The sequence below is a fragment of the Poecilia reticulata genome, linkage group LG2 (genome assembly GCF_000633615.1).
Source record: "Poecilia reticulata strain Guanapo linkage group LG2, Guppy_female_1.0+MT, whole genome shotgun sequence".
NCBI lineage: Eukaryota > Metazoa > Chordata > Actinopteri > Cyprinodontiformes > Poeciliidae > Poecilia > Poecilia reticulata.
In genome coordinates, this window is record NC_024332.1 from 34,288,547 (window position 1) to 34,303,310 (window position 14,764).

Genomic DNA, 14,764 nt, shown 5'->3' on the forward strand with positions numbered 1-14,764 from the left:
GGATGGAGAGCATCTGCTGACAGAAATATTGTCACAGAAAAGAAAAGGGTTTCTCTCAACTGACGCCTCTTAAAAATAAATGGAACAGTGACTTTAAAAGTGAGGTACATGCTCTGCAGGGATTTTAGTGTACTTTTAAGCCTATTATAAGCATTGAAATGAACCATTTCACTGCAGCCCTGGCTTTAGGTTGTTATCTTGATGGAAAGTGGACCTTCTCTCTGTCTAACAGCCTCTAACTTGTTTCCTTCCAGGACTCTCTGATATTTAGGAACATTTATCTTCCTGTCAACTCAAACCAGGTTCTCTGTTCCTTCTGAAGAAATGCATTCTCAAAGCATGATGACATCATTGCAATCTTCAAAGTGGAGACTGGTGTGTTCATGGTGATGTGCAGAGTTTGTTTCCTTCCAAACATATAGCTCATGTCAAGCATACTTTCTATTATCATATATATTTTTTATAAGGCTTTCTTTCGAAAGATTCTTTTATTTTACCACTCTTCCACAAATGCCAGATTTATTGAGTTCACAGCAAACCTAGTGGTTATCTTGTTGTCAGATTCCGCCCACCTGAGCTGTGACTTTCTGCAGCTCCTGTAGCTCTACCATAGATCACACCTTATGTCCCATCATGCTACTTTAACACTCTCAACACCTCGCTTGTAACCTCAAGTGGTCAGCCATTTTATTTGCCTTCCTTTATAGTTGACTACTGCGGTATGTACATATTAGGTCCCTTTTGCAGACCATGGATGCACTGGATTCTGTCTTGTCTCTAGAGAACCTTGAAAACCGTTTTTTTTTTTACTGCTGTGCATTGCTTTCTGACATAACGTTGAAGCTTTTGATTGTGATGTGGCAAATCTCAACATTTTCAACAGGTGTGAACATATATGCATGGCACTGTGAAAGTTTCGTGCTCATAGTACTCGTACTGATTTAAACAGAGATGCAGAAACAACATAGAGCACAGTAATCAATAAAGCTAAATATGAAAAGGAACAAAAGGACACTTAGGTTTTTATTAAATAGCATTCTGTCAACATCATACTTTTGTTTTGGTCTGAAGAAGCCTCGGAAAGCGTCCTGATGTCTGCCTACAGGCATCCTTGCCTTGAAAGTTGTTTTCCCTTAAGAAAATTCCCCTTCGGTTTGTGATTCATTTTCTGAGCTGATATTTCTGTTCAAACAGATAACCTTGAGGGGAGTAAATAGATAAAAGAATCAATTCTTGGAATTCATGTCTCTCTTTTTTACTGTCATATTATTATTCTAATTTTTTTTCAGCACAGCATGTCTAGAATCATTGCTGTTTCACCAGGGCTCAGCTTCCGATCTACAATAATAGATTTAAAGACAGAAAATTAATTAACACTAAGTGTAATTCATGATGATTGGCAAAAGGATCCTCTGCGGTACTTTGTTATTATATCATAGTACAGACATTGATATTGCTTAACTAATGACCTTAACTAGTGACTTTTGTATTTTAATGCTACATTGTTTAGCAAAAAAATATATAACAAGACATAGATACTGGGGAGCACCAAGCAGCTATAGAGATGTGTGACATGTATTGAAATTTAAACCTACGCATTCATCCCCAGTGAGTTTCCCATATGGCACTTCCGTGACACTTATGTAACCATTACTGTGAGCCAACCAGTCCTCAGACTTGGGACTTTAGCCAAAGCGACAGGCTCGGTTGATGAGGAGTCTGGCCAGATCTGAAAAGCTCCTTGTCCTTATGGCATCTCTGTTTTATCAAAAGTGTTAAATTATATCCTCTCCAAAAAAAAAGTCTGACGCCTGAAGAAAAGGGAGACATTTTTAACATCATAAGTATACAGAATAAATATTTCTATTCCAACACTTTAATGATAAAGGACAGATCTCACCACCAAAATAATTAAAAGTTAGAATCGAAAGCTAATCTTAAAATTAATACAAGGCAACTTATCGTTCATCTGGAGGACATCACTTAGATACTGTCCACTCTGACAAAGAGTTATATTAGTGTGGCAAACACAAGCTAAGAAAACCGATCAGAAAACTGGAGAGATAGTTGTGTCTAGTGTGCAGAAAACAACCTTAGTATTTTTCTTCATTTTTCTTTAGGGAGGAGGTCAAATAAGGTGGATGGGGAGCGTTGAATTGTGTGTGTATATTTGGAGTTTTAGGAGCCTGCTCCTAAAACTGATATATGAAGTTTAGAGGAAATAAGTAAAAAAAAAGTGAGTGTTTCTAGTATGTGTTTGTAAAAAGGATGTGAGCTCAAAGACGGGGAAGCAAATTTAACAGAGAAAGGAAATTAAAGTATGAGTAAATACTCATACTTTAATTTCGCTTTCTAAAAGTCAATCCTAAAAAAAAAAAAGTAAAAAGTCAATCCTAATACCATTAACACACACGTGGGCTGATTTTATAAACGCCATTCAAACTGGAAGAAAGGTGTGGCCGGATATGCTTCCGTATTAGTTTTCAGCTCACAAATGCGCTCCCTTCACAATATAAGAGCACCTCAGGCTAAATTCTCCACACCGGTCTGTGCACCATCAGCATGATGCAGATAGTGTCATGTTGGGAGCCTCTGGTTTCAAACAGCTCATTGAAATCCCAGCGTGGAACAACCCTCTGGCAATGCAGCGCACTATGTTGCATGTTTGTGTTTGGCTGTTATATTGTTGCTGGAAGGGTCTTTGCATACCATCACAACAGACACATTAGTGCCCTTACCTCCTGCCACGTAGCGGGTTCCAGTAATCTCAAATATGGTGCCTTAAGAAGGTATTTAGACTGCTTGGGCTTTTTCAGCTCTTTTTTATGTAACAAGCAGAAACTGTAATGTATACCCTTAAAGAAGGGGTATTATGTAATATCAACAATTCTTTTAGCTTTATAACATGTTATAATGGCAACACAAATACAAAAACATACCTTGATTCTGTCATGCATGTTTGAAAAAAATCCTTGGAACTCCCATGGTAACCATTCAGGGGAGTTTAATCGCTTGCTCGTGCAAAGTGCTGCCTGTTTCCACAAAGCCCCTCCATGAAGCTGGGGTCTCCGGCTGAGCCGCCTCACATAGCACTCCTCCCCCACACAGCTCCTTCAGRCTAGCGGCTGCAGCAATTTGCACACATCTGGTGGGATTGTGCACCTGCAGTGCTTATCATAATCTACTTCTCAGTCCAAAGCTCCAAAGAACGTAAGCGGAGTAATGGGAAGGCACTGCTGTGATGACATGCTGACGGTAGAGTGTCTGAAAGAGCAGGGGCTTCTTAAAGAGACAGAGTCCAAATTCATGTCAAATTATAAAGTCAAATTTCTTTTAAGTCACGTTTGATATATACACCATTGTTTGACAGCTGATGGTAACATAGTTACTTGCTTGTGCTATAAAATGACATGACACTTTGTGCCTGGAAAATACACAGCACTGTCCCTGTAAAATTGTATCAGGCACCAACACAAATAAGCACCTAATCATAAATCAGAAGGACAAGGATACACAGTATGAAACATTTCATATTTTTCCAAATAACAAATTAAAAAGAGTGCTGTGTTTCTGTGTTTAGTGTCCTTTACTCTACCTATACCCATAGATAAAGTCTAGTGCTTACATTAGTCTTCAAAAGTCACCTAATTAGTTGACCCCACCTGTGTCAATCATCTGAAAATGGAATCTGGCAAAACAGCAAATATATCAGGGCATCAACAGCTCTGACAGGGAGAGCATTAAAAACTGCTTCATTGTAACTCTGCAGGAGCTACAGAGATCTACAGCTCAGGTGGGAGAATCAGCTAACAAAATGCATTAAAGCTGGTGATGTACTTTACAAGATGTGGAAACATCCAAGGGTTCTGATCATTTTGCATGGTATTCTTTTTGTGTTTTTCTAAGCAGATTTGTTCACTTTTTCAATTTAAATCTAACTGACTGAATATTTTTGTTGAGTGATCTGTGTGTGTGTGTGTGTGTGTGTGTGTGCGTGTGTGTGTGTGTGTGTGTGTGCATGCGTGTGCGTGCGTGTGGTGGTGTGATCACAGTGAAACTGGCTAACAAATTAAAGTGGTTGAAGCAGAGTTTGCATTGAAATTCAGTTATTCAGGACAGGCCTACAGAGGGACAGGCATGTGAGAGGCACGGTTAATAGAAACAGCAGGTGATGTGAGTGTGTTCCTCCTAGTTGCTCGCCCCTACTCGGCCAAGACCTACTGTTTGTGTTTTGCTCGCGGAAATAAATTGAATTCATTCACTCCAGGTCTCAGCTTGTGTGAGGCAGCCATTAATAGAACAGAATAGTTTATTCACCCCTTTGACAGTTTATATTCCAATTTTACACCCACACAATGCAATTTCATTCCAACCTACTTTTATTTCATGTGCACAAAGAAACCGATCCGTACTCTGATTTTATTCTTGCTGGGTACCTTAATAAGTTATGCAGATAAAACAATCCTAGAACTATTCAAAGCAAACAGGTAGATGAAGGAAGTTAATTGTATCTTTTAAGACTTTTTTTATTACAGAAATTTTCCATTAATTGTAATTTTGATCACCATTTCAACAGTTGGGTCTTTGTATATGAAAGATGATGATATTCTAGCTTACACTATTAAATTAAAACTCTTCCACTAATACTTTGCACTTCTTATTTAGTAGTGTATTTCCTTCTATTAGCATGCAAATGTTGAAGTAACAATTTTCAAACTTGTACACTTGTATATACGTGTAACAAAAACTAACTGGTAACTATTACAAAGAAAAGTATTTAGTTACATTTGAAGACTATACTCAAAAGTTTTACAAGTAAATCTGTTAATGAAAACTTTTACCATCATATCATCATTTTGTCATGGTTTAGAGCAGTTGTCTCTATTTAAACAATAAGTCCTTTTTTGCAATCTCCACTCTACAGGGCTGAGATAATGTCATCGATGCGATCAGTGGCAGGATGTTTAACTTTCACTCTTTTGAAATGGCAACAATTCAGTTTGTGAGACAGCTGCAGGGCAAAGGATGTGAGCCAATGCTGGTGTGGTGTTCTCAAAGCTGTGGTAGATTAGACAAGACTTATGTGAAACAATTTGCTTCACCGGAGCTAATCATATTAAAACATCTCCCTCTACTCCACTCTAGCCCAGGCCAGAAGCCACACAATATTGGCCAGCGGCCAAACGCGCATATCACTTGATCTTTTGCATCCTTGTTGTTTTATCAGCCCCAATGCTGGAGGAATTACTGGTAAAAACACAAGGGTTTTTGCAACTACAACAAAAAACTCTGACCTCAAATATCTGAATATGATAAAAAAAATAAAAAAAAAACATTTCAAAAATACATCGTACTTCAAATTGTCATATTCCTGCTCTTGAATAGCCACTTTCAGGCTAGGTCGGAAAAGGCAATGAATCCTTGTGGGATTGAAGACGAATTTAATGCGGTCGCTTAAAGCAGGTCCAGTTTTCAGCAAAGCAGTGAAAAGAGGAGGGATGGAGCCAAGTGGCTGAAAGCAGCTGAGAGATAGTCAGTGCTGAAAAGAGGGACGGCGAAAGACGGAGAATGAGCCGTAATCTGATGAAAGCCTCTTTACTCCCCTGTCACCTCTCCTTCAGGCCATGAGCAATGACCAAGGCTTACATATGGATCAATGCTGAGGCCACCAACTTTAAGGCGCACTCAGTTACATACACGTTACTGCAGAGGACATAATTGTTTCTCGTATTAAAGTTCCTGTAACAGAACCTTTGCTTAGTTAACCACCATAAAAGTTTGTTCTTTTTGGTACATTTGAAAAATTTTTAAAGTAGGGCTATTCAGAAGTTTTTTTTTTGGTGACTCTGGACTAGATTTTATTAATCTAATTCAAATTTCAAGATGCATAAACTGAACAAACCTGAACGAGATGATTTACTTTGAACACAGCTTCTTTGAAGCCACGTTTACACTGGGATCAGTCTCACTCAGTCTTTCATCATGAAAGAATTTCAAGAAAATTTCCATCAGTGAGCTAAATTTAATGGTGTGCCGTTGTTCAGTGTGACAGAAAAACCAACTGCCAGATTTAGCTCTCGCCCAATAGCAAATGAGCGGTGACAAATGTCGATCAGTGTCAGAAATTGTGGGGGGAAATCAGTGCTGTGTGACAGCGGCTGCAACCGTATTCTGACTGCTGTTCAGTTTACCTCCGCCCTGAGAGCTTCCACTGCTTTTTCCTTGTAACCTCTTACGGTTTTCAGCGTCTGACTTTAGTAATAGATGCTTCAAGACTCAATCTTGTTCATTTATTGTTCCTTTGATATCTATGTCAGAGCAGTTTGATGGAATTCTGTTGCAGCTACAAGATGTTTTTTATTCTCAACTAAGTTTCGGTCTTTTTTGTAGATAGTGGTAATCAGATGCAAACAGAAGACGGGAGCTTTTTTTATGGGTCATTATGAAAATTCAGGATGACATATAGCCTACACATTTCCAGTAACTTTTTGGCTTTCATATACCAAAAGCTTAAAATGTGGATTGGTCAAACACTGACTGGGACATTTTACTTTGACTATTGGTTCTTTAAAACACAATGATCTGTGAAATCTTACTTTTGTTTTGTTTTGTTAAATCAGAAATTTTATGTTTTTTGTTTTCCCAGTAGCATTGCCAAATTGTCGTGTCTCTTATGAGCCAAATTATGTTTCGCTTCAAGCTGGGGTTATCGCTCCAGTCCTTTTTTTTTGCAAGAAAACAGTCACTAAAGTCACTTTTGAGATTATTTTGAATGTGTCACAAAACCTATTTTGTTAATATCTCTTTTCCATTTAAAAATATATATTTTGTTAGGGTGTAGTACATGTGTTTTGCTCCTTTGTTTTATTTGAAAGGAAGTTCTTAAATTTGTAGTAAATGTGAAACAGAGCTCACATTTGTTCAAAACCAGTTTCCTGAGCAACAGATACAAAATTACAGAATCCTACATGAGCGATATTAGATTTTCTATGAAGTGTCAAGGTGTAATTCATCTAACCTGTTCAGTTATATTGCTTAGCTGCAGGACTTGGATATCCAATATATGCAGAATTTGTACAGAGGGTAAAATTTCCATCTTGGCAAGCCAGTCAATCAAGGATGCAACAGTGAAGTTATTTTCAATAAAGCAAGGCCGTCTGCTCCTTTCTGGTTACTATGCCAACTGTGATGATGGGAGGTGTAGTTCACCATTACTGTACAATCTACTTTGTTACCATTCCTGCATCATTTTCATCAGGAGTGAATTAGTTGACAAATTAATCGAATATGCTGTCTGTAAATTACATTAGATAGCAGACAAATCCCCAAAGTCCACTCATTGCACATAAAGCAAAACATCCAAACATCCAAAATAAACAAAATATGCTTAATATTGCCTGAAAATAGTGAATGTTTGGACTTCTACTACTGATAGCATGTTTTATTTTTTTAAGTGAGGCATCTTTAGAGTTTTTTTTAAACTGCAACCATGTAAGAAAACATGCTGTAAGTCACCGTAGCAAATATTTGCAAGCGGCACATCAATGTCAAATCCGTTATCTCTCAAGAGGACGGTATTTTGGATTAGAGGTCAATAGTTACATGTACAGATTTTAGTTAGCTACTCTCATCATCATTAAAATAAAAATAACATCTTCAACCAGACACTGTTTCTGACCAGAAACAGTGTAATCGTTCGGTAAGCGAATGCAATACCTATAAACATACATATTTCTTAGTCAACACTGAGCAGGATTGGGATGACAGTTTCATCTGTGATTTGTATTGAGTCCCAAGCAGACTATTTCTCTGCTCATCCCCCCCCAGCTGCCAACGCAGACAAGCACACAGTAGTAGTCTTCCCTGTGGCAGATGGCCTGGATTGAGGCTCAGTCACACTGTTAGTAATCATTAGATCAGCACTCATATGCTCATGCATGCTCTCACTTTCTCTTCTCCTTCAATGCCGCATATAAATGACAACATTTTTAAATATATTGTTTTCACTGCGCTAGCCGACGAGCAGTTAGACGTGGTAAGCAGCTGTACGGATAGAAAGCAAGGCTGTGCAAATATTTCAAACCTGAGGGTTTGAAATATTTACATATGAATATATGTAAATATATTTACATATATTTACATATGAAATATTGACCATCAGGTCAATATTTAATATGTAACCTCGTGATAATCAATATCACCATCAGTGACCATCAGGTATTCTGAACACAAATTGTTGATGTTGGAGTTGACTTTTTTCTTTTTTTGCTGCCTAATTCATGAACAATATCTAATGGTACTTCTTCAGTTCATTTATTTTATTTTGTTCTGTACATCCAGACATTGCACTGTCGGATGGGGTTATAAGACATGGAGTAAATTAAAATAATACCCATCACATTTTGACTGCAGCAATTTTTGGCTTATCCAGATGCTGTGAATTAATTTAGTGAAGCAAGCTGCTGAGTTGGTCATGTTTTCTTTTTTTTCTTTCTTTTTTTTCTTTTCCTTGTTGCATCTATAATACTCATTAGCCTCATTAAGCAAACAAGCTTGACATTTGGGTATTAGCTTCAGTGGTATTAACAAGGTTTAACTCAGTAACATTTCACTTAAGAATGATCGGACTTAAGCTGCTGCCACACTGTTTCTTGTCTTTCACTGATACCTCCAGTATTCGAGTGGGTTAGTGACCAAAGTCACCCTTACATAGCTAAAATCTGTGAATATCTGAGACTTTTTGTTCTAACTACCTATTTCAGTAGTTCACACACAAATATAATGTAATAAATGAATGTGCATTAATATCCACAGTGGAAACCGTCTTAGTACCAGAGCAGAAGTTAACGTCTGCTTGTTTCTTTTTCTGCTACTGGGAGGAGAACCAATCCAGGAGCGCCAAGGAAAAATAAAAAAAGATATGGCGCTTCTGAAAGCGCCAGGCAATAAAATGATGAGGAATGATGTTTATGAGTGCACCTCATAAACATCAAAAACAGGAAAAAAGGTCTAGCTAATCTGCCATCTCATAAATCTAATCAATCCAAGCTTTCAGTATGCCACGGTGACTCAGTTTGTACTGTGCAGACAGAGTGTGCATAGTGAGGCAGGGTACAAAGTAAACAGAATCATCTCAATAGCTTTTAGTTACATTTCTTGTGGTGTCAGAATATTTCTGTATGCAGGGCATTTTTGAGTTGTGATGGTCTTCTTTGCCCTAGAAATGTGTTGCACTGTGGCTCCGCTTGAGATAAAATTACTGCACAATGCTTTGAAAATGTATTTAATTCCTTACTAGCTTCTTCAAACAAGATCTTAGTACGCACAAAAAAACACTTAAGTGCTGATTTTTTTGTTCAGTAAGCTGTACACACTAACTCAAAAGTCACCAGCATAATAGTCAGTCATGATTACTCTCACACCTGGACAAAGTAAAAAGGTAACTAGAGCCAATATCCACAAATGATAAAAATATTGAATATGGTGGTCTTTGCCAAGTAGTATGCTCTATTTGCATTGTCCTGCTGTTCGGCATAACTGAACTTTAAGTACAAAATCACTGCGGGGGGAAAAAATGGCTGATTCACAAAACTGATTACCCAAAAGTCCATGACCTTTGGACTTTTGCTGTGGCACATAATGTTCCACAGCAAATACAGTGAAGTAATAGATAAGAAAACGTAAGAGAATAGAGAAAAACGAACAGACTGAAAAATATGACCCAAAATGAATATCCATGCTGCCTTGGGAGAGAATACATTAAAATGTTTTGCACTCAAACTACACAACATAGGTATTTGAGGGCTAGAAAAGTGGATTTTACATGTTATATCCACTTTAATGCATATACAATCACCTTGAGAAACAGACAGTCTGGTAACTGTCACCATCTCCAGAATATATACTGTCAAAATATTTCTTGGGCCTCTTTGCTCAGTACACAGGAAATTGCTATTCACAGTATGTACTGCTTTCTCATCCAAAGAAATCACAGCCATGTGTTTTGAAGCAGTAATCTAACAGACGAATAACTCAATTCATCTTCAAATTTACTCAGAATCAACCTCACTCCTAAATAGCAAAGTAAGTCTTGATTTGTTTGGTTTTTCTTTGCACTAGTAAGTCGCAATTCAGATTTCTGACTGAACTTTTCTACATCTAAAAATTGTGGCTGCTGTTCTTCTCTGCTATGACCAACTCCACCGACCACCAGAAGGAAGAGCAGCGTGTCCCCGTTCTGGTGATGCTCTGTCGCCGTCACTCAGTGTGCGGCCTTTGAAATATTCATCTTGACACACATACACAACACACAGAAACTCACGCTGGCCTGACACTTTCAAACGCTCCGTGTTTTTCTTCCTGACAGTTTGCTCTGTATCAGCAGAAGATTAGAAAATAATAATTCATCTCACAGTGGGGTATGGGGAGTAAAAATCTAAAAATTAAAAAAAAATAAAATAAACTACTTGCAAATACATATTCATTTCACACTGCATATTTATGAGAACATTTGATCTCTTTTTAGAAGATTCTGTCAAGATTTCATATACTTTGTTCTGGGGTTTTATTAACGTCATAAAAATACAAACTCAAACAGTTGCTCTGCCAGTAATAGTGGCAAGATGCATGCATGATGTGATCTTTTTCTTTTCCCTACAAGTGTGCAGTTAAAGATTAGGAAGGTCAGCACAATGGCAGAAGCACAGTCCTGCTCCACAGTGAATGATAAATGCAATTTTTGCCCGAAGTAAAAGCTGCTATATAGCAGAAGAAATCTCAAAAACCTTTTTGCAGTGCCAGCAGTGTCCGTATGTGATCTGTACTCTTGCAGTATCAAGTTTTTTTCTTTTTTTTTTTTCTTTTTAGAAGAGTGGATGAAGAAGCAGCACACTAAAGAGAAAGCGCATCAACACCCAGAAAAGTTATTACATCGCCAGTGGTTTTGTTATATGACCTTAAATTATTGCCCATGTTGTTAGAGATGATGGGAGTGAGGACTGTGTGCTGTGATTTGTGTCAGGGTGCTTAGGTCTGATTCAGGCCTGTTTGTCAGAGGGAGGCAGAAGAAGCCTGCGAGGCATCATTTAGATGTTGGTTTTAGTGCAGCATTCACACACTACAGCTCATGAGGGAGCAGATGAAACACATAATTTGTTTTTCTTTTTCTGTATTCTGAAAACAATGTTTTGACTCATGTACCAAAATGCTATATTTTATTGCTTTTAACCATCATATATATTTTTATGCTATATATATTTATTAAGAACTTAAACTCGTGTGTAATCACTTAAGGAAGTTGCAGATTTATTAGCAATACATAACATAAGTATACACATACAAATACAGTTGCCATAATCTATCAAAATTTATGGATGCACAAGAAAAAAGTGACTCATTTTCTGTGGGAACAAAGTGCTTAGTATAATATTTATATTGTTTTATAAATAGCTTTTCACTGCAAAGACCAATCAAGTTTAATACGTCATATGATGTATTTTCTTAACTGGTTTATCAAATTCAAGTACGCTTGAAAGTCCCCATGACCTTACAAAATAACTTCAACTCAGTCAGATTGCATACAAGGGATCTGTGAACATCAATTTCCAAGCCTTGTCATAATTTAATTTAGTTCTGGACTTTGACAGTGCCCTATTGACACAAATAAATATGGTTTGATAGAAAAATATTCCATTGTTTTTCTGGCTCTGTGGATCTTTGTCCTTCTAGAAAGTGAACCTCTCCACATCACAAGGCTGCCTCCACAATGTTCGGCAGATGTTTTAAGAGTTTTGTTTTGAGTTTTGCAGGCGTGTTTTCTGCAGCAGGTTTCCATTTGACGTGTTAGTTTTGGCCAAGTGCATCATCTTCACTGATTTGCTGTGTCTCTTATGTGACTGGAGGCGAAATACAAAAGAAAATTCTCACAGCTTTTAAAATAACTTTTATCTTGCTCTCTGCAGCTCCTCCTGCTAATTAGATGACGAAGGCGATCAGCTAAACCGGATTTCATTTACTTAAATCTTAGGTGGGTGATTAAAATGAATGCATGTCACACTTCTCACATTTCAAGTGTAAAACCACTTATGATTTTCAGTAGCATCAGCGTATGTAATTTAGACTAGCCTTATTGTTAATTTGGCCATTTACACGTTGCAATAAAGAAAGAGATTAGAAGCAAATAGATGAAAACAACCAGACTGCAGATTCCAGATTGCTGTGTAATGATGCTGCTGATATGCTAACTTACACATGATGTTAATTTTTTGGTTTAGACTTTGTCTCAGCAGGAATTACAGTAGAATTACATTTTTAACTTAGTGAGGACAGTGAACTTTGCTTACAATCTGTAAATGGTGAATTATACAAATGAATGTATTTGATTTAATCTATGTGAGCCGAGCATATATTTTGTGCTTGGTTCACTTCAGCAAGAAAGAGTAGTCTTAGGCTATACTACTCATGAGTAGTAAATCAAGCGCTTTCAGCGAAGACACCCCAACATGTGAGTGAATTCTAAAAAGCCAGCAGCTGAATAGGGTCAGAGGTCAGGCCTATCTACAGCTAGGAGTCTCAAAGGAGGCCATCATGAATTGCCTCTGTACATTCCCATGGAGACGAGTCTTATGACCCATTTGCAAGGTCTTACTCTTTCTGCTAGTTGTTATAGCAACAGTCACTACGTGACGTTGTTGCATAATATGCTATTTCTTGTTCTTCTAACCTGACTGGTTGGCTTTTATCTAACTGTACCACAACTATGTGGCTGTAGCTTGTGGCGCTGCTGGGGTCACTGCAAAATGTGACACAACATTCAGCTTGAAAGGTCAAATGTAGACTCTGGAAGTTTACTCTTGAATTTATGACAGCTTTCCATATGGACAAAGGATTTTGTGGATATTAACATGAATAAAATGTATTAGTTTAAACAAAGTGACAAATGCAGCATTCATTTGCCCCCTCAAAACAATGTCTTGGATTTTTAAATTGAAGATTTAATTAAATTTTAACTTCCAGTCATTAAAGTTACAAGTATGTTTATAAGATGATGACTCTATCTTTGACTGAGAGTGTGAACAGTTCTAACGTTAGAAAGCTTGTTGGCAACGGCATGGTATCCAAGCAACAGCATACATTTTCCAAGAATTTATCACTTTACGCTGGGAAGAACTTTAGATCTGCTACCAAATTTGAATGCAACAAACGTACATGAAGAAACAACATAAAGAAAGAAATGTGCCTTTCTGGCATAATGTAAACTCTAATTCAATACTGCAATCTTTAAGAAGTCAATACAAGAGCTGATCTAAGATGGTACAAATGTTCTGCTATTTTAGCAGCTGTACTCCAGTCTTCAAGCATCTAAATTTAAGACAAATACACTTTTTCATCTTCTAGCTTATAAAAGAACAATCTCAGGTGATCAACAATTTTTATGTATTGTTTTGCTCATAATTTGCAAGAGAGAGTCTTTAATCTGTCGTGCTGATGAAATTAAACCTGTTCTGCAAAGAGAAATGCCAGAGATGCTAGAAACAGTTTAATCTCATATTGTGCCTCTTTGATCAACAGAAACAAACGTTTATGATTACATTTAAAACACAATGACCCACCAGCTAAAAGTTACTACAAATATATATGAGCAGAGTGTGTCTCCAATTCCGGTCCTCAGGAGATACTATCCTTCAACTTTAAGATGAATCCCTGGCCCAGTAGACCTGAATGAAATGGCCAAATTCCCTTAGCATGTTATTCAGCTCTGTAGAGGCCTGGTAATTAGCCATTCATTGGATCCAGGTGTGGTAGCAGAGGAACGCACCCAAAGGTTTCAGGATGGTAGTTCTTCCCAAAGTATTCAGATGTTAAAATGACCCTGTTGGAGTCCAGACCAAAATCCAAATAATAACTGCTGCCAAAATTTAAATGTTGCAGTTCACAGTCGATCTTCATCCAACCTGAATAAGCTTGAACTGTTTTGTGTAGAAGGATGGGCAATTGTTTAATTTCATCGTTACGAAAAGTTTGCAAAGACATACCACAAAATGACTTGCTCTAAATGGAGCAAAAGGTGTCTAAGGTTTTGTAAATATATACATGCACACCACATTTTAAAACGTTCTTCGGATATGACAAAAATGTGAAAGAGTCCTAGGTGTACAAATCTGTTTGAAAACACAAAGTGTGTGTTCACCATGTGCAATTTCTATTTTTGAATGATCCAGACAGGTGTGAAATAGAAAGAATAAAAAAATGTGGGTCTGTTCTCTGTTGTCAGACATAAAGAGTTCACTGACCTGAATAAGACAACCTTTTGAAGGTAATGGATACAGGGAAACAACTCTTGACATTTAACACACAAGTCTCTGTTACCCAACGTGCTTCAGAATACCAGTTTTTTCCTTAACCTCTACCAAGATCTAATTGTTATGTAATTGTATATGCCAGATTATTGTTATTCAATATACAGTTTTCTTAACCTCTTCGACTCAAGGCCTCCTTTTGAGCAATATGGCTGAAAATAACATGCCCAAAATGAATTGAATGTATCTCAAGAACTACAGAGTTTATTTTAATTGTTTTGGTATCAAAACAAAGGCAAGACCCTAGAGAACATGTTACAGCTCTAAAAACCACCCTGCCTGTTACTGGGGAAAGTGTATTAATATGATAAACAGCAGAAATTAAGAAAAAAATCAATTTCCGCCTAAAAAAAACCACTTCAATCTATGAATGCTCCTTTCAAAACATGCAGTGAAAGCCAAAAAAA

At 37.3% G+C, this 14,764-nt stretch overlaps 1 protein-coding gene across 1 annotated transcript in view; it reads left to right on the top strand.

Moving 5' to 3' along the window:
• The window catches only part of tmem198aa (transmembrane protein 198aa), a 34,848-nt gene that overhangs the window by 1,626 nt on the left and 18,458 nt on the right, over nucleotides 1–14,764 (top strand). The window lies entirely within an intron of this gene.